The sequence below is a fragment of the Hyperolius riggenbachi genome, chromosome 1, assembly GCF_040937935.1.
Source record: "Hyperolius riggenbachi isolate aHypRig1 chromosome 1, aHypRig1.pri, whole genome shotgun sequence".
Lineage (NCBI taxonomy): Eukaryota > Metazoa > Chordata > Amphibia > Anura > Hyperoliidae > Hyperolius > Hyperolius riggenbachi.
Window position 1 is genome coordinate 617,301,814 of NC_090646.1, and position 25,123 is coordinate 617,326,936.

A 25,123-nucleotide genomic window follows, 5' to 3' on the forward strand; every position below is an offset into this window, starting at 1 on the left:
CAAGATCAATCACATATATCCAGTTGTTTTGCAAAAATCAAATGTAACATACCCTTGGTAGATCGAGCTGTGGGGCAGTGTGGGAGCAGCGGTCCGCCTGACGACCGTTTCACTCAAAAATGAGCTTCTTCCGAGGCTCCGTGCGCGGATCTATGTGAGTGATTTAAAGCAATAAATACAAGATAAATTTAAGGCTTTGAATGTAGTGCCAGATGGAATATTCTTCTTGCTTTGCTGGTATGATGTGTGTTCATTTCAGCATCCTGATGAGCACACGGAAGGCTAAATACCCTTGACCTCCTATGCCTCAGAAAGTCACTTTCCTACTGTTCCCATGACCGCAGTGCCAGTGTTTCTGTTTTTCTTTTTTTGAAGTGTTGCATTCACTGATGAGGATCAACCAATCCGAAATTATTGTGGCTCTTTACAGTTAAACAAGCTGACACATCATTGCATTCCAGAGGTTCTGGAGGTGTGGCTAGCTTACAGGAACAACAAAGGATGATTTGCATATTCAGCAGTGATGCATTGTGGGAGACATCATATGCTCACTCCAACCTGGATAATCGCAAATACCTTCTGTTTTAAGAGGGCAAACTTCTGTTTTATTTCATGCTGTGCATCGTGGTAATGTGGTGATTATGACTCTTTGGGGGGTTCCTGAAGCCCTCTCCTCTGTTCTTAGCTGTGCAGAACTGCAATCTGCATTGCTGCTGCCAAATTAATAGAACTATCTATCTATCTATCTATCTATCTATCTATCTATCTATCTATCTATCTATCTATCTATCTATCTATCTTACACTGTTATGGTCTGAATTCTATTTTCTTGTTTCTAATCAAGGCCCTGCTAGATAGTTCATTTTTCTTGTTACTCTATAATCTTTTTTGTTATTCTGTTACTGGTTTGTGCATTGATTTTCCGTGCTAACGATCCACCTGACCCGCTAATTTCTTACAGCAGGAAAGATTATAAAGGACAGTTTTAGTGGCGGGATGTCACTAATTACACGGGTCTGTCCTGCCCTTCTGTCTGGAGGTCAATGAAATGCTATAGAATGGCTAAACAGATTGCCATTGTGGATGTGACAGAGTGACATTATGCATCCTTCTAATGTACAGTATGCCTACACTAGCTCACTGTTCTCCTCCATCATCAGAACATATACAGGGGAAGCTGGAGGAGAATGATTTATTGGACCTGATTCTTTTTGCCTCCGGCAAATCCTGCCTTCTCCATCAAGATAATGTCCCCTCAGGTCACAGGTCCCCGGTACATTATGTCGCGTTAGCACAGGGAGGATGTTAATCGTTAGGAAGTTGAGCAGAGGACACAATGCCAAGAAAAAGGTCACCAATTGCCAATCCAGCTAAGCAAACTATGGATAAAACAGGCTAGGAAGGAGCCATAAACCAATGGGCTCAGTAATAAAAAAATGGATGGTTATACGGGTCAGCACGGTGGCGTAGTGGGCAATATGGTGGGGTAGTGGTTAGCCTTGCAGACCTGGGTCCCCAGTTTGTAACCCTGCCAGTGCACTATCTGCAAGGAGTTTGTATGTTCTCCCTGTGTCTGTGGTGGTTTCTTCCGGGTACTCCGGTTTCCTCCCACATCCCAAAAGCATACAGATAAGTTAATTGGCTTCCCCCTAAATTGGCCCTAGACTACGACACATGCACTACATAATACATACACAGACATATAAAAATGTGAGGGATTAGATAGTTAGCACCTCTGAGAGACAATTAAAGGACCACTGCCACGAAAGTCGTAAAATTTAAAATATGTGTAAACATATACAGAGAAGAAGTATGTTTTTTTCCAGAGTTAAATGAGCCATAAATTATCTTTCTCCTATGTTGCTTTCACTTACAGTAAGTAGTAGAAATCTGACCGAACCAACAGGTTTTGGACTAGTCCATCTCCTTATGGGAGATTCTCAGGGTTTACTTTATTTTCAAAAGCACTTAGTGAATGGCAGTGGCTCCATCCAACTGCCCAAAAAGTTTACAGTGAGCACGGAGGTTGGCCAGCATCTTTGTATAAATCTTTTTCAAGGAGTGTCTTTATAAAGAATAAAGGCCATACTGAGAATCCCGTATGGAGATATGGACTAGCCCAAAACCTTTTGGTAATGTCAGATTTGTACTACCTACTGTAAGTGACAGCAACATAGGAGAAAAGTAATTTATGGCTCATTTTACTCTGTAAGAAACATCCTTCTTATTGTATGTGTTTACTTGTATTTTAAATGTTAAGATTTTTGTGGTCCTTTAAGTGACAGGACAATATATACTCTGTACAGCGCAGTGGAAGATGATGAAGCTATGTAAATACTAAATAATAATCATACAGAAATGATTTAGACCCACCAGAGTCACATAGAAATTGGTGCTTGGAGCAACCAGGTTATAGTTTGGTAAATTCTACTCATTTTTTTTTTGAGGTTGATCCTCTGTTATCATCTTCATGGCAACATCTTTATTGACAAAACCGATATTTCGGACGCTATACATGCCTGCTCTCGGGGCATTGTTCCTTAAGAATTGGTGACTCTAACTCTTCAAAGGTGATGGCTTTGTGGCCGCTGATTATTTCTTTGGCACAACTAGAATCATTCCCATTGTTTGCGAGGTTGTCAGCCAGAGCAGGATCATCCACAAGGCAACTGCCTGGGGCCTAGTTGGCATCAAGGGGCCCAGCTACTAACTTCCCTGAGCACTCTCGCACCACATTTTACCAAAATGACTATAGGGGGAAGTGAATGCCAGTACCTTGCCTTGGGCCCCATTTCACCTTAAAGTGAACCGAGCACCATTTTTAGCACCCAGGGCATCTCAATAGCACATGAAAAATGCATGCCAACAATATGTCTCATTATTAAAATAAACTTCCATTTTACCTTTTAGTTTACATTCAAAGTAGTTTTATTCGCCTATTTTAGCAGGCCTGCCCATCTGTCCCTGGCTGCCGCAGAGATTTCAGGAAGCTAATTGTTTTATTATAGTCATTACCAAGAAGTAAACAATACCTTTTCATCAACAGAGGTGGGTAATTAGAGCAGTTTCTTCAAAGAGATTATCTAGAGTGAATGTGTAAAGATAAGGACTGTGAGAAGGGGAGGGGGGAACATGGCAGCTTCTATGTCAGGAGAAATTCCAGTAAAAGAAAGGGTGCTTAGTTCCCTTTCATACTTTTCTGTTGCCAGCCTGCTCTTACCCTTCTGTACTGTTTCCTTGCTAGTTGCAAAGCCAGACATCCAGTTGAAAACGAGTTGCAGTTGCAGAGTTCAAACTGTAGTCTTGTCACAACTGAAGTGAGCGGGCCATGTGACCGCAGCCGCAAGTGGCGTGTCCGCGCACTTGTGCATGCACAGAAGCCACCGACACGGCTAGGTCGGCAACTGCTACTGTGAGGACTGCAGAAGAGTGGCTGCCAATGGAGCTGTGATGAGGAACACAGAGATTTCAAGGAGCTGGAGGAAGCCCCAGGTAAATAGATCAGTAATATTGTTTTCGCTCATGTATCATTCACACTGCAGGTTACCTAACATACAACCACTATCAACCACAACATGCATCTTTGGGATGTGGAAATGTATACTGCAAGGATTGAAGGGAAATTATTTACAGGTAGAGATGTATAGATACTGCCAGAAAAGGATCATGGTGAAATGGGGCCCTAGCTAAGTACCGACTGTCACGGAAGCCAAAGGAAGCTAGCTCCACAAGGGTCCACTGAAGAACTCAGACACAGAGGCACCACTGGGGAACAGATTTAAATGCATGTGGTTTATTATTTCTGTCTGTTAAATGAAAACCGTGTAGAGCACAGCTATGAAATTCATATAATCTTATTCGTTAAAATCTGCCCAATGTGCTGATATAAAATTCATAACAATAACTCGTCCGGTTATTGGTGTACGACCCTTCTCGGGGACAGGACAGCCTAACGCACTCATGCAAGATGTCATATTAATCGGTATTTTTTTGACAATTATGAATCCGCTGTCCGCCTAAATATGACATTTATTGTTTATAAGTTACAGTGTTTTACAATTTAAGCTCAAAATTCCCCTAGGAGGAGGTGGGCTGTCATTGGTGGGTAATTCAGAGGGGGCAGGCGTTGCCACACCCCCAAACCAGCTTCATCAAAAGCACATTGCCAGCAGGCGGACTGCAGTCCTCCATCTTAACATCATCTGAATTACAACTAGACCTGCTGCTGGGTAGTGTTGGGCGAACACCTGGATGTTCGGGTTCGGGAAAGTTCGCCGAACATGGCCGCAATGTTCGGCATGTTCGGGCCGAACCCCGAACTCCCCGAACATCCCGCTTTTGGGGGCCCTATGGGGTCGCAGACATAAGGGGGGAGCATGCCCCGATCGCGGGGGGGGGGGGTCGGAAATTCCCCCCACCCCCTCCGCTAGCGCTCCCCCCTCTGCCCGCTTCCCCATACAAAAGTTTCAGGAAGTACCGGTCCGGTGGTAGTGGGTGGCTGGCAGTGGGCGGCACTGTGAAGTGAGTGACTGAGGAGGAGGAGTCCGGAGAGTGACGCGTTGAGGGAGGCCGGGCAGCGGGCGGTTCAGGAGTAGTACGGTACTACTGCTGAACCGCCCACTGCCCGGCCTCCCTCAACGAGTCACTCTCCGGACCCCTCCTCCTCAGTCACTCACTTCACAGTGCCGCCCACTGCCAGCCACCCACTACCACCGGACCGGTACTTCCTGAAACTTTTGTATGGGGAAGCGGACAGAGGGGGGAGCGCTAGCGGAGGGGGTGGGGGGAATTTCCGACCCCCCCCAGGAGAGGACTGGGACCTTTTGGCCTGGGGGGAAAACACAAACTAGTGGCCCGTTTTCACGGCAGCCGAAGCCCCAATGACATCCCACATATGCCCCACATGCTATATGCCAGTAGTCACATGGGGCGCCAATGCAGAAATACAGCAAGGACACTCAAGGGACAGTGTGACAGGTTAATTATAAATGCACAGGCACCGTGGGGCACATAATACATTTTGAGGGACAATGGCCAGGGTTACCGTCGCGAATATCATTTGTGATAATCGTACTTGATCAACGACATCGGCCCGAGATTTCCCAGCATCTCAGATCGATACATTCAACCAATTTCCACCCGAAATCAGTAGAATAGTTGATTGGGCATGCTTGTGGCCGTACAGATTTTCATCCAATTCGATAATAATTATCGAAACGGTTGGTGGTTCGGCCAGCCCTAAATCATTAAATGAGAGGCAGCCTGGGGGGAAATCTCCCCCCTTCCCCCCTGGCCAGTCCTCCCCTGCCCCCCCCCCCCCCCGCGATCGGGGCATGCTCCCCCCTTATGCCTGCAACCCCATAGGGGGGCAGTATTCGGCCGAACAGGGCCCTGTTCGGCCGAACAGGGGCCCTGTTCGGCCCTGTTCGGCGGCCATTTAGTAGTTCGGGGCGAACCCGAACTTAAAAGGCCGAACACCATCAGGTGTTTGGCCGAACGCGAACATCACCCGAACAGGGTGATGTTCTGCAGAACCTGAACAGTGGCGAACACTGTTCGCCCAACACTACTGCTGGGCAGAGGACCACCCAGCAGCCATCTTGGAACGGTAACATCTGCTTGGATTACAAAATATGCTTAAAGGCCTATGATTCTGAAACCAAGGACTTTGCATTTCTTTTCCCAGAAGGACATATTTATACAAACTTAAGTTTTTTCTTCCCTTATTTTTATTTTCCTTACAGTGCTATTATTTGTCTCTATAATTGTTGATTTTAACAATTTTCTGTATATATTATTTATATTGCATTTATAATAAACAACGCTAACGTCATTTATTTGTTCGGCTACACCTATTATTCAGCAACACAAAACTGAACCCTGGCTTCTGAAGAGTTGCTACTATTGTGGATGGCTAGATAAAATAAAGCGTGTTTAACCATTTTCTATTTGCTGGTCTAGAGTCAGCCAGTCAGTGGGTTTCTCTGTCCCATGGTAACAGAGGTGGTGTCAGTTACCACCTCTGTTACCATGGGACAGAGAAACCCACTGAAATAGTGTGGGAATTGTTTTACCGTAACTCACAGGCTCCCTTCTAGTCGGTCTGTTGCCAAAATCCCAGTGGTTTCTGCGCACCGATTGTGAACACAGATTGCATGGTCTGTGTGCTAAAACCGATTGGAAGGCATTGTGCAGTCCGGCCACTAGGGAGCTTGTGACACCGACTTTGGGCCCACGCTTGATGGCCACCTGGCTTAAGATTTGGTGGGGACAGGGCCGGTTCTCTCATGAAGTAAGGTGAAACATTTGCATCAGGCACAGAGATTACAGGGGCGGCATGTTTGTACTGTGTTTACACTAACAGCATGCAGTCAGAGTAGGAGGAGAAGTGAGAGGCGCGCGAGTTGAAGAGGTCATCATTGGGGTAAAGCAGTTTGTTGTGCTGTGTGAGGAGGCTGACAGTGAGTGAGGAGAGGGGAGGCTGAGAGTAGCAGTGTTTCATTTGACTTACACAGCAGAAGGGAGGAGGTGGCACTGTTGTCCTGACTGAGGAGGAATGGAGGACAGCTGGCTGACTGAGGCTAAGCAGTTTGATTGTGACAGACTCACAGCCAGCCAGTGTGTTATTGTGTTGAGCTGTAGCATGTCATGTCTCAAGATGTTGCATATGCTCCATTGCTGATAGACAACATTAAGGGCCCTTTTCCACCTGCAATCGCTAGCGTTCACGCTGAACGCTAGCGATTGCTGAATCGCAAAACCGGCGATTCCCCCGACGTTTGCGGCCGCGATTTTGCTATGCTATGCACTGCATAGCAAAATCGCGGCAATTATCGCTCCGCCGCGCATTCGCGTTCCCGACAAAAGCGAATCGCGGTAGTGGAAATGACCTACCGCGATTCCTATGTTAAAAAGCAAACCGTAGCGATTGTAAAATTGCTAGCGGTTTGCGGTTTTGCGATTCAGCCAGCGCAAACGCGCTGGTGGAAAAGGGCCCTAACTGAAGAAGAGTAAATTGTCGGGTGCTGTGCTCTGCGATCATTCCAAATCGGGGGGGGGGGGGATCATCCTCACAAGTTTGCCTCAGGCAGCAAATAGTCTAGGACCGGCCCTGGGTGGGGACTAGTGTCAACCAGGTTCCTAGTCTCTCTTCAGGCCCTAGGCACCTGCCTAGGTTTGCCTTGTGGATAATCTGGCTCTGTTCTTTGGATCTTTCAATTGTGAAACAATATTTGGCCGGTAGCCCCGGCGCTGGGATTTTTATGTGAGCGCTCAGTTTATGCCTCCAGTCTGTGAAGACATTAATTCATAGTCAAAGAAAGTCCATTAATGTAAATAAAGAACTTTTACTAAAGTTAATTCCAACCATCTTAAACCCCCTTTGTAGAAAGCTTTCTCTGTTTACGATCGAGGTATTAAAGACATTGCATTTTTCCCAATAATTCTGGTTACAAAACTGACAAGCATAAAAGTAAATATAAATACTTATGCAGTGATGTTTTATTGAACAAAGGAGAAAGTTCTTGCAAACCTCGATGTGATATAATGCAATGGTGCAACATCGCCACCTATGGGCTTATTTCATACTGCAGTGCAAAATTCTGAAGTGCAGTGAGAAGTACAGTAGTAACATTCTGCTAACATGGAAATCTCCACTGACCCAGGATGAGTAATGCTGGGTACACACGTTGCGATTTCATAATCAATCGATTATTGATTGTTAAGTATGCAAAATTGACGGCTGTATCGATCGAAACCCGATCGAACATGTCAGAAGTAATCGATCCCGCGGTTCGAGTGGGAAATTGCAACGTGTGTACCCAGCATAAAATGTATCCAGTCACAGCCTGCAGCTGCTAGTTAATTAACCACTTGCCGACCGCGCACTCATAACGCGCGTCGGCAAAGTGGCAGCTGCAGGACCAGCGACGCAGTATTGCGTCGCCGGCTGCAGGCTAATTAATCAGGAAGCAGGCGCTCGCGCGAGCAGCTGCTTCCTGTCAATTCACGGCGGGGGGCTCCGTGAATAGCCTGCGGGCCGCCGATCGCGGCTCACAGGCTAAATGTAAACACAAGCGGAAATAATCCGCTTTGTTTACATTGTATGGCGCTGCTGCGCAGCAGCGCCGTAAGGCAGATCGGCGATCCCCGGCCAATCAGCGGCCGGGGATCGCCGCCATGTGACAGGGGACGTCCCGTCACTGGCTGCACAGGACGGATAGCGTCCTGTGCAGCCCCGATCACCAGAGGGGTAGCAGGTAGGAGAGGGAGGGGGGAATTTCGCCGCGGAGGGGGGCTTTGAGGTGCCCCCCCCGCAACACCCACAGCATGCAGAAGCGATCAGACCCCCCCAGCACATCATCCCCCTAGGGGGAAAAAAGGGGGCGATCTGATCGCTCTGCATGCCAGCTGATCTGTGCTGGGGGCTGTAGAGCCCACCCAGCACAGATCTGAAAATACAGCGCTGGTCCTTAAAGAGAACCAGAGATGAAGCAACCTCATGTATTTTACCTCATAAATCAGTGGGAACATGACAGTAAACACCTAATCTGCTCTGTTACATTGTTCTCTGTTTAATTTGCCTGTTATCACCTCTAAGATAAGAATCCCGACTAAGCAGTCGGTCTGGCTTTGCTACAGAATAATTATAGCTGAGACTGTGTTCTTTGCTGTCTTCAAGTCCAAGCCTGCCCCCTGCTGGCTTTGCTCAGGAATCATTATAGCTGAGTCATTATAGCAAAGCCAGACTCAATGCTCAGTCCGGGATTCTTATCTCAGCTAGATAACAGACACTTTTAGCAGTGAGGATGGAACAGAGAGCATGGTAAATGTTTTCTCTAATGTTCCCACTGATTTCTATGGTAAAATACACAAGGGTGCTTCGTCTCTGGTTCACTTTAAGGGGGGGTAAAGGCTAGGTCCTCAAGTGGTTAAAGGATTGCAAAAAAAAAAAATGTAACTACATGAAAACACATAAATAGTACATTTCTTCCTGATTAAAATGTGCTTCAAATTACTTTTTTTCTATGTTGCTGTCACTTACAGCAGGTAGTATAAATCTGACAGAACTGATAGGTTTTAAACCATCTCCTCATGGGGGATTCTCAGGGTTTTTTTTAATTTTCAAAAGCACTTAATGAACAGCAGTTGCTCAGCCCAACTGCCAGAATAGTGTGCAAACAGGTAGGAGGGGTGGCCTGCTTCTTTATATAGATCCTTTCCAGGGAGTGTTTTTTTGTGAAGAATAAATTAAATACTGAGAATCCCCCATGGAGATATAGACTAGTCAAAAACCTGTCAGTTCCGTCAGATTTCTACTAACTAGTGACAGCAACATAGGATAAAATTAATTTATAGCTCATTTTACTGTGGAAGAAACACACGTCACATTTGTATGCATTTGCATGTATTTTAAATTTGACAATTTTTCACTATAGTGGTCCTTTAAAGAGAAACCGTAACCAAGAATTGAACTTCATCCCAATCAGTAGCTGTTTACAGCTGTTTCCAACTGTCAAAAAGCAAGCAGCATCTCCTCCCACTGACCTCACCTGCCAGCAGTAAAAATGTCACCATGGTATTAATGTCAGAATATACATCAGGGAGAGTAAGATTTTACAATGGGCAAACAAATCATTTATACATAATTATTGTAAAAATTAAACACTTTTTTATTGCAATATTTTCACTGGAGCTCCTCGTCTGCTGTATGTAGAGAGCAGGATTGGATTGGTTAGGTTTCATGTTCTTTCAGAGTTATGCGGATATTTACTGTTTAGGAGAAAGTTCTGCTAATCCCTGTTGATGAGCAAAATGAAATCCATTATTATCAATTACCATTCGCCAACACTGATGGCAACATTTGTCTTGCAATATGATTCCCATCTGTGAAACTGAAATTTATTGTGAAAGTCGTTGGTTGTTGGTCTTTTAAAGGGACTCCGAGCACCTCTCATGGGTATGCCTTTAAGACTCCGACCAGTACTGCAAAGTACGTAAAGATGCATACCTTTCTGTAGCTTGGGCTCTCCTCTTTCATTTGATGCCAAATAGTTTTCGTTTAATTTCAATTTAAAAATCGCGGCTGCCATCTTGGCTATGTTATAACTTCCGGGTCACCCCTGTCTTCTCTGTTAGAGAAGTGCATCACTGAATGAAGCAGGAAGAGGAAATAACACGCATGGCCATTGCAAGAGGCTCCTCCAGAGGGGTCATAGCATGACTTTGTTGGAAGTCAGTTGGCTAAAAGGCATACCCATAAGAGGTTTTCAGAATCCATTTAAGGTCCCTTTGCTGTACAACCTACTCCTTGCCTGGGGGCAGAAGGGGACTCATCAGAATGCAAATTCTTTAATGCCTGGTACACACAATGCAATTTTCCTGTGAGATCAACGGGAAATCTCCAGTCGGAAAAAAGGATCAATTTGGTGCAGTGCTGATTTCAAAATCGACCCCTTTCTCGATTGGTAGCAGATTTTCCTGAAATTATCGAATTATGGTAAATTTCCCGTCGATCTTATGGGAAGATTGCATGGTGTGTGATAGTGCAGGAAGATTTGCCACTTAAAATGTACCAGAGCTGTCACATAATAAAGATTTGATATTCACCTGCAGCTGCCTCCAGCTGCATAAGGTCGTCTGAGTCCCTAGCTGTCCTCCCGTGGTCTGCCAATCAGCTGTGATCAGCCACGGAGCATGCGGTGGCCATGGAGAGCAGTGGACAGGAGACCATCTGAGTGGGCTTTCTTAAAGAGTAACTGTCGGGCATAAAATCAAAAATCAATTCTTTATTTTTATCTGGTAAACAAGTAATAAGGATGCTAACCAGGCAATCCAAAAGTTAAAATCACTATTACTTTTCTTGTTGATGAATCATCATTCCCCAGTTTACCTGACTCTTATTTGGTACACATAAAATTTGGTACACAAAAGAGAAGTTGCAGGGCATGCTGGGTTGTCTTTTTGCTTCTCCACTTCCCCTCAGACTTAACTAATGCAGCCTGATTGGCTGAAGCCTCTTTCCCTCCCGTTTTCCCCTCCTACACCTCTGTTCCTTTCTGATTGGCCAAAATGTCTCAGGCTGAAACAATGCACTTTCTATAGTGAAGGGCGGGCAAATCAGGCAGAGGAGACTAAGGGCAGATATTACATCACGACTGGCTTCAAAATAGCCACAGTAAATATGGAAACTGTCTACAATAGGATTCTCTACTTTTCCTTTATAGAATTCACAGGAATCATAACGTGAACAGTGCAATACATATGTTATGTAAGTAGAGCAAGTATTTATCTACTTATACATTTGTGGTTTTTTTTCCTGAGATAGTATGGCTGACAGCTCCTCTTTAAAACAGAAAGGGTTTCCAATAATTCAGGTTGGAGTGAGCTCTGGGATGTCTCCCACAATGCATCACTGCTGAATATATATGCAAATTATCCATTGTTGTCCCTGTGAGCTAAACACACCTCTAGAATGCAATGATGTGTCAGCTTTTTAACCACTTTAGGATCCTTGGTACGCATATCTACGCCCCTTTAAACTTCACGTGCGGATCAGGGGCGTAGATATACGTACTGCTGCCTTACCGTCGCGTTCACGATCCTCGCGCTGTTTTCCGCCGATCCACCATCGCAGCCCCCTCCATCTGTGATCAGGATGTGAGAATCTTTTGATCCGTGTCTTCGGAGAGCTTAATAAGGTCCCATAAGCTCTCAGACCCGACACTTCCATTTTCGGCTGTGTTCTATTAATAGAAACACGGTCTCAGTAGCACCATCTTGTGGCCAAAAAGTAAAATACACCTATTTATGCCACTATACTATTTTCCATAGAAAGTTTATTATTATTTTTTTATTATTATTACTTTTAACCCCTTCCATCCCTGCCCCACAGTTACAGAAATAAAACACTTGTTAAAAAAAAATTAAAAAAAATTACAGTTAATTTTTTTTACATAAATAGTTACCTTAGGGACTTTTGTAATACAGATGTCATGAGAGTATATTTTTTCAAAAAAAGTTCTTGTAATATGTGAAAAAGTATTAAAAATCCCTAAATGGAAAAATGCTCCTTCATTTCCAATTAAAATATTATCACCATACATTGTACTAGGGACACAATTTAAATGTTGTAATAAACCGGACAAATGGGCCGGAAATAACACGCATGGCCATTGCAAGAGGCTCCTCCAGAGGGGTCATAGCATGACTTTGTTGGAAGTCAGTTGGCTAAAAGGCATACCCATAAGAGGTTTTCAGAATCCATTTAAGGTCCCTTTGCTGTACAACCTACTCCTTGCCTGGGGGCAGAAGGGGACTCATCAGAATGCAAATTCTTTAATGCCTGGTACACACAATGCAATTTTCCTGTGAGATCAACGGGAAATCTCCAGTCGGAAAAAAGGATCAATTTGGTGCAGTGCTGATTTCAAAATCGACCCCTTTCTCGATTGGTAGCAGATTTTCCTGAAATTATCGAATTATGGTAAATTTCCCGTCGATCTTATGGGAAGATTGCATGGTGTGTGATAGTGCAGGAAGATTTGCCACTTAAAATGTACCAGAGCTGTCACATAATAAAGATTTGATATTCACCTGCAGCTGCCTCCAGCTGCATAAGGTCGTCTGAGTCCCTAGCTGTCCTCCCGTGGTCTGCCAATCAGCTGTGATCAGCCACGGAGCATGCGGTGGCCATGGAGAGCAGTGGACAGGAGACCATCTGAGTGGGCTTTCTTAAAGAGTAACTGTCGGGCATAAAATCAAAAATCAATTCTTTATTTTTATCTGGTAAACAAGTAATAAGGATGCTAACCAGGCAATCCAAAAGTTAAAATCACTATTACTTTTCTTGTTGATGAATCATCATTCCCCAGTTTACCTGACTCTTATTTGGTACACATAAAATTTGGTACACAAAAGAGAAGTTGCAGGGCATGCTGGGTTGTCTTTTTGCTTCTCCACTTCCCCTCAGACTTAACTAATGCAGCCTGATTGGCTGAAGCCTCTTTCCCTCCCGTTTTCCCCTCCTACACCTCTGTTCCTTTCTGATTGGCCAAAATGTCTCAGGCTGAAACAATGCACTTTCTATAGTGAAGGGCGGGCAAATCAGGTAGAGGAGACTAAGGGCGGATATCAGTGGTGCTCAGCAGAGCTCGAATATTCGAGTAGCTCGAATATTCGAGCTCTTTTTCAGCTATTCGAGCTCGGTATTCGAGCTCCGAATAGCTGGAGCTATTCGAATGGGCTATCCGAGTACACTCGAATAGCCCATTCACTATTCGAGCTATTCGAGCAACCCGGCGCTATTCGAGCTCGGTACCGAGCTCGAATAGCGTCATAGCCCAGATTGATGTCCTTAGAGCCAATCAGAGGGCTCCCAGGCCCTCTGACGGCAGCCAATCACAGAGGGGGACCCTGGCCAGCCCCTACCATATAAATAGCGGCCGCCATGTTACGTTTCTCCGTGCTTGCCTGAGACTTGTACAGAGAGAGAGTTGCTCCTTTGTGCTTTGGCTTAGCAAGAGCTCTATTGTGGTCATTTACCTAGCGTTTTTGCTCACATACACCTCCTATACACACCTATATTGTTGTTAGTTAGTTAGACATTGTATTTTAGTTAGTAGCTTGTGTGTTACATTAGAGACAGGCAGCTGCTGCAAGCTTACAGGTTTAGGCCTCAGGGGGGCCTTGCCTCTGTGGGCAGCTGTCCTCTGTTTTTTTCTCTCATCTATACCAGTATTTCTGCTGTCCTTTACTAATAGTATTGTAGTTATACTGTACTAGGAGTAGGACACTCACTGACTGTCACTGTTTATAGGCTACTAGCTAGCTCCTGCGTGTGTGCACTCACTCACTGTCTGTGTGTACACACACTCTATTTCCTTCTGATTACTGATAGATTATTGTTAGTTGTACTTACTTACTACTTACTCTTACTGTACCCGTAGGGACACTCACTGTCACTGTTCATATAGGCTACTAGCTCCTGCGTGTGCGCACTGCACTCACTGTCTGAGTGTACACACACAACACACACTCTATTTCCTTCTGATCGCTGATTGATTATCGTAATTAGTTAGTTCTACTTACTGTTACTACTTACTCTTACTGTACTAGGAGTCTAGGACACTCAGTCACTGTCCATAGGCTACTAGCTCCTGCGTGCGTGCGTGCACTCACTGTCTGAGTGTACACACACAACACACACTCTATTTCCTTCTGATCGCTGATTGATTATCGTAATTAGTTAGTTCTACTTACTTACTGTTACTACTTACTCTTACTGTACTAGGAGTCTAGGACACTCAGTCACTGTGTTCATAGGCTACTAGCTCCTGCGTGCGTGCACTCACTGTCTGAGTGTACACACACAACACACACTCTATTTCCTTCTGATCGCTGATTGATTATTGTAATTAGTTAGTTCTACTTACTGTTACTAATTACTCTTGCTGTACTAGGAGTCTAGGACACTCAGTCACTGTTCATAGGCTACTAGCTCCTGCGTGCGTGCACTCACTGTCTGAGTGTACACACACAACACACACTCTATTTCCTTCTGATCGCTGATTGATTATCGTAATTAGTTAGTTGTACTTACTGTTACTACTTACTCTTACTGTACTAGGAGTCTAGGACACTCAGTCACTGTCCATAGGCTACTAGCTCCTGCGTGCGTGCACTCACTGTCTGAGTGTACACACACCACCCACACTCTATTTCCTTCTGATCGCTGATTGATTATTGTAATTAGTTAGTTCTACTTACTGTTACTACTTACTCTTACTGTACTAGGAGTCTAGGACACTCAGTCACTGTGTTCATAGGCTACTAGCTCCTGCGTGCGTGCACTCACTGTCTGAGTGTACACACACCACCCACACTCTATTTCCTTCTGATCGCTGATTGATTATTGTAATTAGTTAGTTCTACTTACTGTTACTACTTACTCTTACTGTACTAGGAGTCTAGGACACTCAGTCACTGTGTTCATAGGCTACTAGCTCCTGCGTGCGTGCACTCACTGTCTGAGTGTACACACACCCACACTCCATTTCCTTCTGATCGCTGATTGATTATTGTAATTAGTTAGTTCTACTTACTGTTACTACTTACTCTTACTGTACTAGGAGTCTAGGACACTCAGTCACTGTCCATAGGCTACTAGCTCCTGCGTGCGTGCACTCACTGTCTGAGTGTACACACACCACCCACACTCTATTTCCTTCTGATCGCTGATTGATTATTGTAATTAGTTAGTTCTACTTACTGTTACTACTTACTCTTACTGTACTAGGAGTCTAGGACACTCAGTCACTGTGTTCATAGGCTACTAGCTCCTGCGTGCGTGCACTCACTGTCTGAGTGTACACACACCCACACTCCATTTCCTTCTGATCGCTGATTGATTATTGTAATTAGTTAGTTCTACTTACTGTTACTACTTACTCTTACTGTACTAGGAGTCTAGGACACTCAGTCACTGTGTTCATAGGCTACTAGCTCCTGCGTGCGTGCACTCACTGTCTGAGTGTACACACACCCACACTCCATTTCCTTCTGATCGCTGATTGATTATCGTAATTAGTTAGTTGTACTTACTGTTACTACTTACTCTTACTGTACTAGGAGTCTAGGACACTCAGTCACTGTGTTCATAGGCTACTAGCTCCTGCGTGCGTGCACTCACTGTCTGAGTGTACACACACCCACACTCCATTTCCTTCTGATCGCTGATTGATTATTGTAATTAGTTAGTTCTACTTACTGTTACTACTTACTCTTACTGTACTAGGAGTCTAGGACACTCAGTCACTGTCCATAGGCTACTAGCTCCTGCGTGCGTGCACTCACTGTCTGAGTGTACACACACTAAATTTACTTGTGATTACTACTGATTATTGTAACTGCTAGTTGTACTTCCTGACTGTTACTACTTACTTACTGTACTAGGGGACACTCACTCAGTCACCTCACCAACCAACCCACTCCATTAAAGTACCCCACTTTTCACCCGCCCTTTTAAAAAACTTTTGTCTATACGCCCAAAACATTGAAGATGTCTGGAAGTGGCAGCCAGCGCGGTTTGGGCAAGGGCAAGGGCAGCAAGGGATTCAGGAGGAGAGGGAGCAGCATTGTGGCAAGCCGCGGCCGCGGGCGCGCCACCATGCACAGTTCCGCAGCAGCAGCAGCAGCGTCAGTGGCTAACATTCCTCCCATAGCCACTGGCCGTGGACGCCTTGGGCGCCGCCCAGCAGGAGCATCTGCAACTCACGCTGCAGAGACACAGCAGCAGCAGTGTGTAGCACCTGCTCCCATTTTCCTCCAGCCGTGTCGGAAACGTCCCATTGAGGAAAAGGATGCAGACACTGTGGTGCAACTCATGACGGAGGATGAGCAGCCCGCCATCAGCTCTGCATCCGAGGCCTCCACCCTCACCACCACCACCACCACCCCTGTTCGCAGCAGCCGCCCAGCAGGGCCTGGGGAGGAGGCCAGTTCACCGTCAGTTGGCGACCTGTCATTCAGCAGTCTTTTGACCCCAGGCATCATGAGTCAATTGTCTGCTGTTGTTGGCGATTTTGAGGAGGAGATGCTGATGGGCACTTTGGGGGATGAGGGATTGGACAGCAAGACTGTGGCAACAGTCAAGCAGCCCATCCATGCATCAGGAGAGGAGTTTGGGGGGTCCTCATCCCAGCAGGACATGTTTCAGGAGGGGGAGGATGATGATGACCCGGTGACAGACAGAGACTGGGTGCCACCACCTCCAGGGGATGTCGTCCTCAGCAGCTCTGAGGAGGAGGAGGAGGATGCTCTTGTGGGCCTTGCAAGGAGGCGCATCATTGCAAGCATTGGCAGCAGCAGTAGGCAGGTCCCACAGCCTGCTGGTGTCTCAGGCTCAGCAGCAGCAGCAGCAGCATCTGCCAGTACCACCACCAGCCGCACCCAAGCCCCCCCCCCCCAACCACCACAGGGAGACAGGCAGCAGCGCTTCCATGCCGTAGGGGGATGTTTAAGTCACCAATCTGGCGATATTTCACCATGCCCACTGTGTACAGCAAGTACGCCACTTGCAACCACTGTCAGCGGAAGTTGAGCAGAGGTGCAGACCCCTTAAAGTTCTGCACCAGCTCGCTCATCAACCACCTTGCGGCTAAACATTTCCACCAGCATGAGGAGTTCCAGAGGCTGAAGGCATCTGGTGCTGGCAGTGGCACCACACCCATCACTGCACAGCCTTCAGCAGCAGCAGCAGCAACAGCAGCCACCCGCCCTCCTGCTCCTCCAGCAGCACCAGCAGGAGTGCGGAAACGCACTGCTCCTCCCCCCTCTGCAACTCCTGCCGCCGACACTGAGGCCTGTTCTGGCAGCCAGTCCTCAGTGGCCTCCTCTGCTGTGTCTGCTGATTCCCGTGTCAGCAAAAGGCCACGCCAGAGCCTTTTGAGCGAGTCCTTCCAGGGGGTGGTTAGGGCTCTGCCTCCCAGCAGCCGTCGCGTGCGGCAGCTGAACGGCTTGCTGGCACGGGCCATGTGCTCCCAACTCCTGCCGTACACGCTCGTGCAGGAGGGGAGCGACATTCGTGCGCTGCTTGCTTGCGCAGCCCCAGACTGGCAGCTCCCCAGCAGACACTTCTTTGCCCGCAAGGCCATTCCTGCACTGCACCGCTTTGTGATGGCCAATGTGGAGCGAGGGCTGGAGCACGCGGTTGGTGAAAGGGTCCACGTCACCATGGACTCCTGGAGCAGCCGCTTCGGGACAGGCCGCTACCTGTCCTTCACTGTCCACTGGGTCAGCTTGGTGGAAGGGGGTGAGGATGGGAGAGCAGCAGCGGGCACAGCAGCAGCAGCAACACAGTGGGTGGTGCCACCCCGCAGGGTCAGGGGAACTGCAGCAGGTTCCTCCGATCCTCTGCCATCCTCCGGCACACCTGGCCAAACCCCCCGCCTCAGCAGCAGCGTGAAGGCCCGCCACTGCCAAGCGCTGCTGCACTTGGTCAGCCTTGGGAAGACCAAGCTGACGGCAACCCATGTGTTGGCCAAACTCCAGGAGCAGGAGAGGATTTGGCTGACCCCCAGAGGCCTCAGAGTCGGAGAGGTGGTGGCCGACAATGGGGCCAATCTGGTTGCCGCAATAGACAGGGGAAACCTGACCCACATCCCCTGTCTTGCCCACGTGCTGAACCTGGTGGTGCAGAAGTTCCTGCGCACCTACCAGGGGATGGGCGAACTGCTGGAAACGGCAAGGAATGTTGTGCGTCACTTCCGGCGCTCGGCTGCAGCCTGTGCGAGCCTGGAAGACGTGCAAAAGGAGCTGGATCTGCCACGCCATCGGCTGATCCTTGACGTTCCGACTCGCTGGAACTCCACCCTGGCGATGTTGGAGCGTCTAGTTGAACAGAGGCGCGCTGTCAAACAGTACCTTGCCCTGGCCACTGTTTCCGCCGCTCAGAGAAGGGACAAGACCAGCAACATCCCGTCCATCGTCCCCGATGATGACTGGAGGCACATGCAGCAGGTGTGCTTTGTGCTGGCTCCCTTCCTGCAGGCCACAAACATGGTGAGCAGGGACTATGCTATGGTCTGCGAGTGGGTGCCCCTGGTTTCTCTGCTGAACAGGGCCCTCGATGCTTTGCTGGAACAGGGAGCGGCAGCCTTGGACCAGCAGGAGCGGCAACCAGCTGCGCAGTCCACCTCTGAGGGGGAGGAGGAGGACTTGGTGGAGGTCCCTGACCTGGCTGCTGATGAGGGGGATCAGCACAGCGCAGCTGAGTTGGTGCGGGGGTGGAGAGAGGATGAGGCGGCAGAGGAGGAGGATGAGGACAGCACTGACGTCGATGTGCCAGCAGACGTGGCCCGCCTCTTCCCAATGGCAGCGCACATGCTGACGTGCCTGCGCAGGGACCCCAGGGTGATCCAGATGAAGCAGAGGGAGGACATCTGGATCAGCATGATGTTGGACCCACGCCTCAAGGGGAAGTTGAGCCAGTTCCTGCCGCCTGCAGGAGGAGACCCAGCGCAACAAATAAGGAGCTTGCAGCAGGCCCTTGTTGAGCGCTTGGAGGAAGCCTTCCCCCAGCCTTCCACCCCCACTGTCCAGCAGCCAGCACAGAGGCAGCAGCAGGTGCCTGCATCCAGCAGCAGCAAGCGCCCCACAGACCTGCTGTCTCTCAGCCACGAGCTCTACAGGACTGTAGAGGCTCCGGCAGCAGTGACTAGAGAGGAGATGCATGCAGCAGCATCCTCCTCCGGTCACAGCCAGCGCCTGACCCGCATGGTGGCTGACTACATGGGGTCGTACAGCGGGCTTGACAGCGATGCCCCTGTTGATCCCATGGAGTATTGGGTCAAGCGCATGGAGATCTGGAGCGAGCTGGCGCAGTACGCCCTGGAAGTGCTGTCCTGCCCCCCTTCCAGCGTGCTGTCCGAGCGCTGCTTCAGTGCAGCTGGTGGCGTGGTCACCGAGAAACGCTCACGTCTGTCTCACAAGTCTGTGGACAGACTGACGTTTCTCAAGATGAACCAGGCGTGGGTGGAAGGCGAGTTCCTGGCCCCTGTTGTCGGCGAGAGGGGGACATGAACTGGCTGCCGGAACCATCGTTAATGTGCCTTACCACCCTTTACCACCTCCTGGCTCCTGCTCACTAAGCCAGCCTGGTTCACTTTGACTATTACGTCGCCTGCAGCCACACATTTTACACCTACAGTGGGCTGCTGTGTACTGCCCTTCTGCTGTCTGTCTGTGTTTCCCACTGCCAGGGTACACAGAATTACCTTCTTCTGCTGCCACTCTGCCACCAGCTATTACGTCAAACAATAGCTATATTGGTTGCAAAACCAAAACCAAACAAACCATTAAAAAAAAAAAAGGTTTAATTTTTCTGAGGTGCCCGGGTTGAAAACTGTGTTGTCCCAGTTGTGTATTGGACACAATGTGGGCTGCACGACCACTGTCTGGGACCTCCTGTTGTGTTTATTTACAGCCCTGGTATCACCGCTAGGTACCAGGGCTATTATGTCACGGCGAGCTGCCTGCCTCATTGACTGCCTGCTGCCACACACTCATCCTCCTCCTCCTGCTGCTGAATTTACCTCCTGCTGTCTTTGTGTTTCCACTGCCAGGGAGCACATACAATGGCGCTTCCAACATGCGTGCGCCCACCAGCTATTTGTTACGCTCAAAAATAGCTGCATTTCTTTAAAAAAGAAAATTGAAAAGAGAAATACGTGAAGAAGAAGAAGACGATATTGAAAAAGAAGGAGAAGGAGAAGATGAAGATGAAGAAGAAGATGAAGAAGAAGATGAAGAAGATGATGAAGAAGAAGATGAAAAAGAAGAAGAAGATGAACAAGATGAAGAAGAAGAAGATGAAGAAGAAGAAGAAGAAGAAGAAGAAGATGAAGAAGAAGAAGAAGAAGAAGAAGAAGAAGAAGAAGAAGAAGAAGAAGAAGAAGAAGAAGAAGAAGAAGAAGAAGAAGAAGAAGAAGAAGAAGAAGAAGAAGAAGAAGAAGAAGAAGAAGAAGAAGAAGATGAAGAAGAAGAAGATGAAGAAGATGAAGAAGATGAAGATGAAGAAGAAGAAGAAGATGAAGAAGAAGAAGAAGAAGAAGAAGAAGATGATGAAGAAGAAGAAGAAGAAGATGATGAAGAAGAAGAAGATGAAGAAGAAGAAGAAGAAGAAGAAGAAGACAATATAGAAGAAGAAGAAGATGATATAGAAGAAGAAGATCTAGAAGAAGAAGAAGAAAGATAAAGAAGAAGAAGAACAAGTATATACAGTAACACTACTGAACAAAATTAAGGACACAACTTATCTTTCCACATTTTTTTTTAAAGGAACATCCCCACATAATCACTTGCTGTTGTTACTTGGAAAAAAAGATGTTTCTTGCATCATTCACGCTCAAAACAAGTGTTGGAAGCTATTTAAGGCCAATTCGAATAGTCAGCTCGAATAGTGAGCTCGAATACCGACTCGAATAGTGAGCTCGAAGTCCGAGGTCGAATCGAATAGTAAAAATTATTCGATTCGAATATTCGACTGACCTCGAATAATTTACTATTCGAATTCGACCTAACTCGAATTTTGAAAAGGGGTATTTGAGCATCACTAGCGGATATTACATCACGACTGGCTTCAAAATAGCCACAGTAAATATGGAAACTGTCTACAATAGGATTCTCTACTTTTCCTTTATAGAATTCACAGGAATCATAACGTGAACAGTGCAATACATATGTTATGTAAGTAGAGCAAGTATTTATCTACTTATACATTTGTGGTTTTTTTTCCTGCTGAGATAGTATGGCTGACAGCTCCTCTTTAAAACAGAAAGGGTTTCCAATAATTCAGGTTGGAGTGAGCTCTGGGATGTCTCCCACAATGCATCACTGCTGAATATATATGCAAATTATCCATTGTTGTCCCTGTGAGCTAAACACACCTCTAGAATGCAATGATGTGTCAGCTTTTTAACCACTTTAGGATCCTTGGTACGCATATCTACGCCCCTTTAAACTTCACGTGCGGATCAGGGGCGTAGATATACGTACTGCTGCCTTACCGTCGCGTTCACGATCCTCGCGCTGTTTCCACCATCGCAGCCCCCTCCATCTGTGATCAGGATGTGAGAATCTTTTGATCCGTGTCTTCGGAGAGCTTAAAGAGAACCCGAGGTGGGTTTGAAGAATATTATCTGCATACAGAGGCTGGATCTGCCTATACAGCCCAGCCTCTGTTGCTATCCAAAACCTCCCTAAGGTCCCCCTGCACTCTGCAATCCCTCATAAATCACAGCCACGCTGCTGACAAACAGCTTGTCAGAGCTGGCTGTGTTTATCTCTATAGTGTCAGTCTGCTGCTCTCCCCGCCTCCTGCAGAACTCCAGTCCCCGCCTGCATCCCTTCCCTCCCTGCTGATTGGAGGGAAGGGACGGAGGCAGGGACCGGAGCTATGCAGGAGGCGGGGGAGCAGCTGAGACTGACACTACAGATGTAAACACAGCCTGCACAACGAGGCTATGATTTATGAGGGATTGCAGAGTGCAGGGGGACCTTAGGGAGGTTTTGGATAGCAACAGAGGCTGGGCTGTATAGGCAGATCCAGCCTCTGTATGCAGATAACATTCTTTAAACACACCTCCGGTTCTCTTTAATAAGGTCCCATAAGCTCTCAGACCCGACACTTCCATTTTCGGCTGTGTTCTATTAATAGAAACACGGTCTCAGTAGCACCATCTTGTGGCCAAAAAGTAAAATACACCTATTTATGCCACTATACTATTTTCCATAGAAAGTTTATTATTATTTTTTTATTATTATTACTTTTAACCCCTTCCATCCCTGCCCCACAGTTACAGAAATAAAACACTTGTTAAAAAAAAATTAAAAAAAATTACAGTTAATTTTTTTTACATAAATAGTTACCTTAGGGACTTTTGTAATACAGATGTCATGAGAGTATATTTTTTCAAAAAAAGTTCTTGTAATATGTGAAAAAGTATTAAAAATCCCTAAATGGAAAAATGCTCCTTCATTTCCAGTTAAAATATTATCACCATACATTGTACTAGGGACACAATTTAAATGTTGTAATAAACCGGACAAATGGGCAAATAAGATGTGTGGGTTTTATGTACCAAAGCACATTTTATTTTAAAACTATAATGGCTGAAAACTGAGAAATAATCATTTTTTTTTCTTTTTTTCCTTATTATTCCCTTTACAATGCATATAAAATAAAATAATTCAGAGCAAAAACTACCACCCAAAGAAAGCATAATTTGTGGCGAAAAAAAACAATATATAGATCATTTCAGTGTGATAAGTAACAATAGTTATCGCTGAATGAATGGGAGGAGCGCTAAAATGTGAACGTTGTTTTGGTTTTTAAGGGGAAAAACCTGTGATCCTGAAGTGGTTAATATTACAAAGTCACAATAATCCAACATGCATACAGACTGTTTCGGACCAATTGATCCTCATCAGTGCATGGCATGGATTAATGTGGCTCTTTGGAGAAGGCAGGGGCGTAGGAATAGACCCTGCAGCCCCTGCAGTTGCAGGGGGGCCCCTAGCAAGTCAGGGGCCCGGAGGAGGAAAGGCTGTCACCACCGGCGTACCTACCGGGGATGCGACTCTCTCAGCTGCAGGAGGGCCCTGCCGCCCGGGGCTGCTCTGGGGCCCGCTCACTGTGCGTGGGGGGAGCGCTGCTCTGAACCCCCCAGCAAGGTGCTCAACTGGCCGCAGCGTCTAATAGACGCTGCGCCAGTTCATTCCCCGCAGCTCCGCTCCAGCAGCCTGCATAGTCTCCGGCAGGCAGAGCAGGGCTACGGCAAGATGGCCGCCGAAGAAGCCCTGCTCTGGAGACTATTTGTGTCACTAGTACAGGGCTTCGGCAGCCATCTTGCCGTAGCCCTGCACTCTGCCTGTCAGCGCGGGAGATGTGCTGCAGGAGGACTCGGGGAGCTGCGAGCCAGATGCCGGGAGAGGAGAAGACTTCTGTCAGGTAAGTGAATTTTTTTTTTTTTTCACAGGTGCATTTTTTTTTTCTAGTGTCTGCTGCCCACATTGTGATTTTCTGGTCTCTGCTGCCCACATTGTGATTTTCAGGTGTCTGCTGCCCACATTATGATTTTCTGGTGTCTGCTGCCCATTTTCTGGTCACTGCTGCCCACATTGCGATTTTCTGGTGTCTGCTGCCCACATTATGATTTTCTGGTGTCTGCTGCCCACATTACGATTTTCAGGTGTCTGCTGCCCACATTGCGATTTTCTGGTCACTGCTGCCCACATTACGATTTTCAGGTGTCTGCTGCCCACATTACGATTTTCAGGTGTCTGCTGCCCACATTACGATTTTCAGGTGTCTGCTGCCCACATTACGATTTTCAGGTGTCTGCTGCCCACATTATGATTTTCTGGTGTCTGCTGCCCACATTATGATTTTCTGGTGTCTGCTGCCCACATTACGATTTTCAGGTGTCTGCTGCCCACATTGCGATTTTCTGGTCACTGCTGCCCACATTACGATTTTCAGGTGTCTGCTGCCCACATTACGATTTTCAGGTGTCTGCTGCCCACATTACGATTTTCAGGTGTCTGCTGCCCACATTACGATTTTCAGGTGTCTGCTGCCCACATTACGATTTTCAGGTGTCTGCTGCCCACATTATGATTTTCTGGTGTCTGCTGCCCACATTGCGATTTTCTGGTGTCTGCTGCCCACATTGCGATTTTCTGGTGTCTGCTGCCCACATTACGATTTTCTGGTGTATGCTGCCCACATTAGGATTTTCTGGTGACTGCTGCCCACATTGCGATTTTCTGGTGACTGCTGCCCACATTGCGATTTTCTGGTGACTGCTGCCCACATAAGGATTTTCTGGTGACTGCTGCCCACATTAGGATTTTCTGGTGTCTGCTGCCCACATTACGACATTCTGGTGACTGACTGCTGCCCACATTAGGATTTTCTGGTGACTGCTGCCCACATTACGATATTCTGGTGACTGCTGCCCACATTAGGATTTTCTGGTGACTGATGCCCACATTGCAATTTTCTGGTGACTGCTGCCCACATGGCGATTTTCTGGTGACTGCTGCCCACATTGCGATTTTCTGGCCCACATTACGATTTTCTGGTGAACACTGCCCACGTTACGATTGTCTGGTGAATGCTGTCCACGTTACGATTTTCTGGTGAACGCTGCCCACATTACGATTTTCTGGCCCACATTACGATTTTCTGGTGAACACTGCCCAAGTTACGATTGTCTGGTGAATGCTGTCCATGTTACAATTTTCTGGTGAACTCTGCCGACATTACGATTTTCTGGTGAATGCTGCCCACGTTACAATTTTCTGGTGACTGCTGCTCACGTTACTATTTTCTGGTGACTGGTGCTGCCCACTTTACAATTAATTTACAGTGAAACGCTGCCCCATTACGATTATTTGGCACCTATGGGGGGGGGGCCCATCCAAATATTCGCAGGGGGGCCCAGTGATTTCTAGTTACGCCCCTGGGAGAAGGACTTGAAACACCCAGAGTTAAATTTTTGTTTTCCATAGCATTTTAGTAAGAGGGCTTTTTGACCCATTGTAGCTTGTGGAATGTCCTATA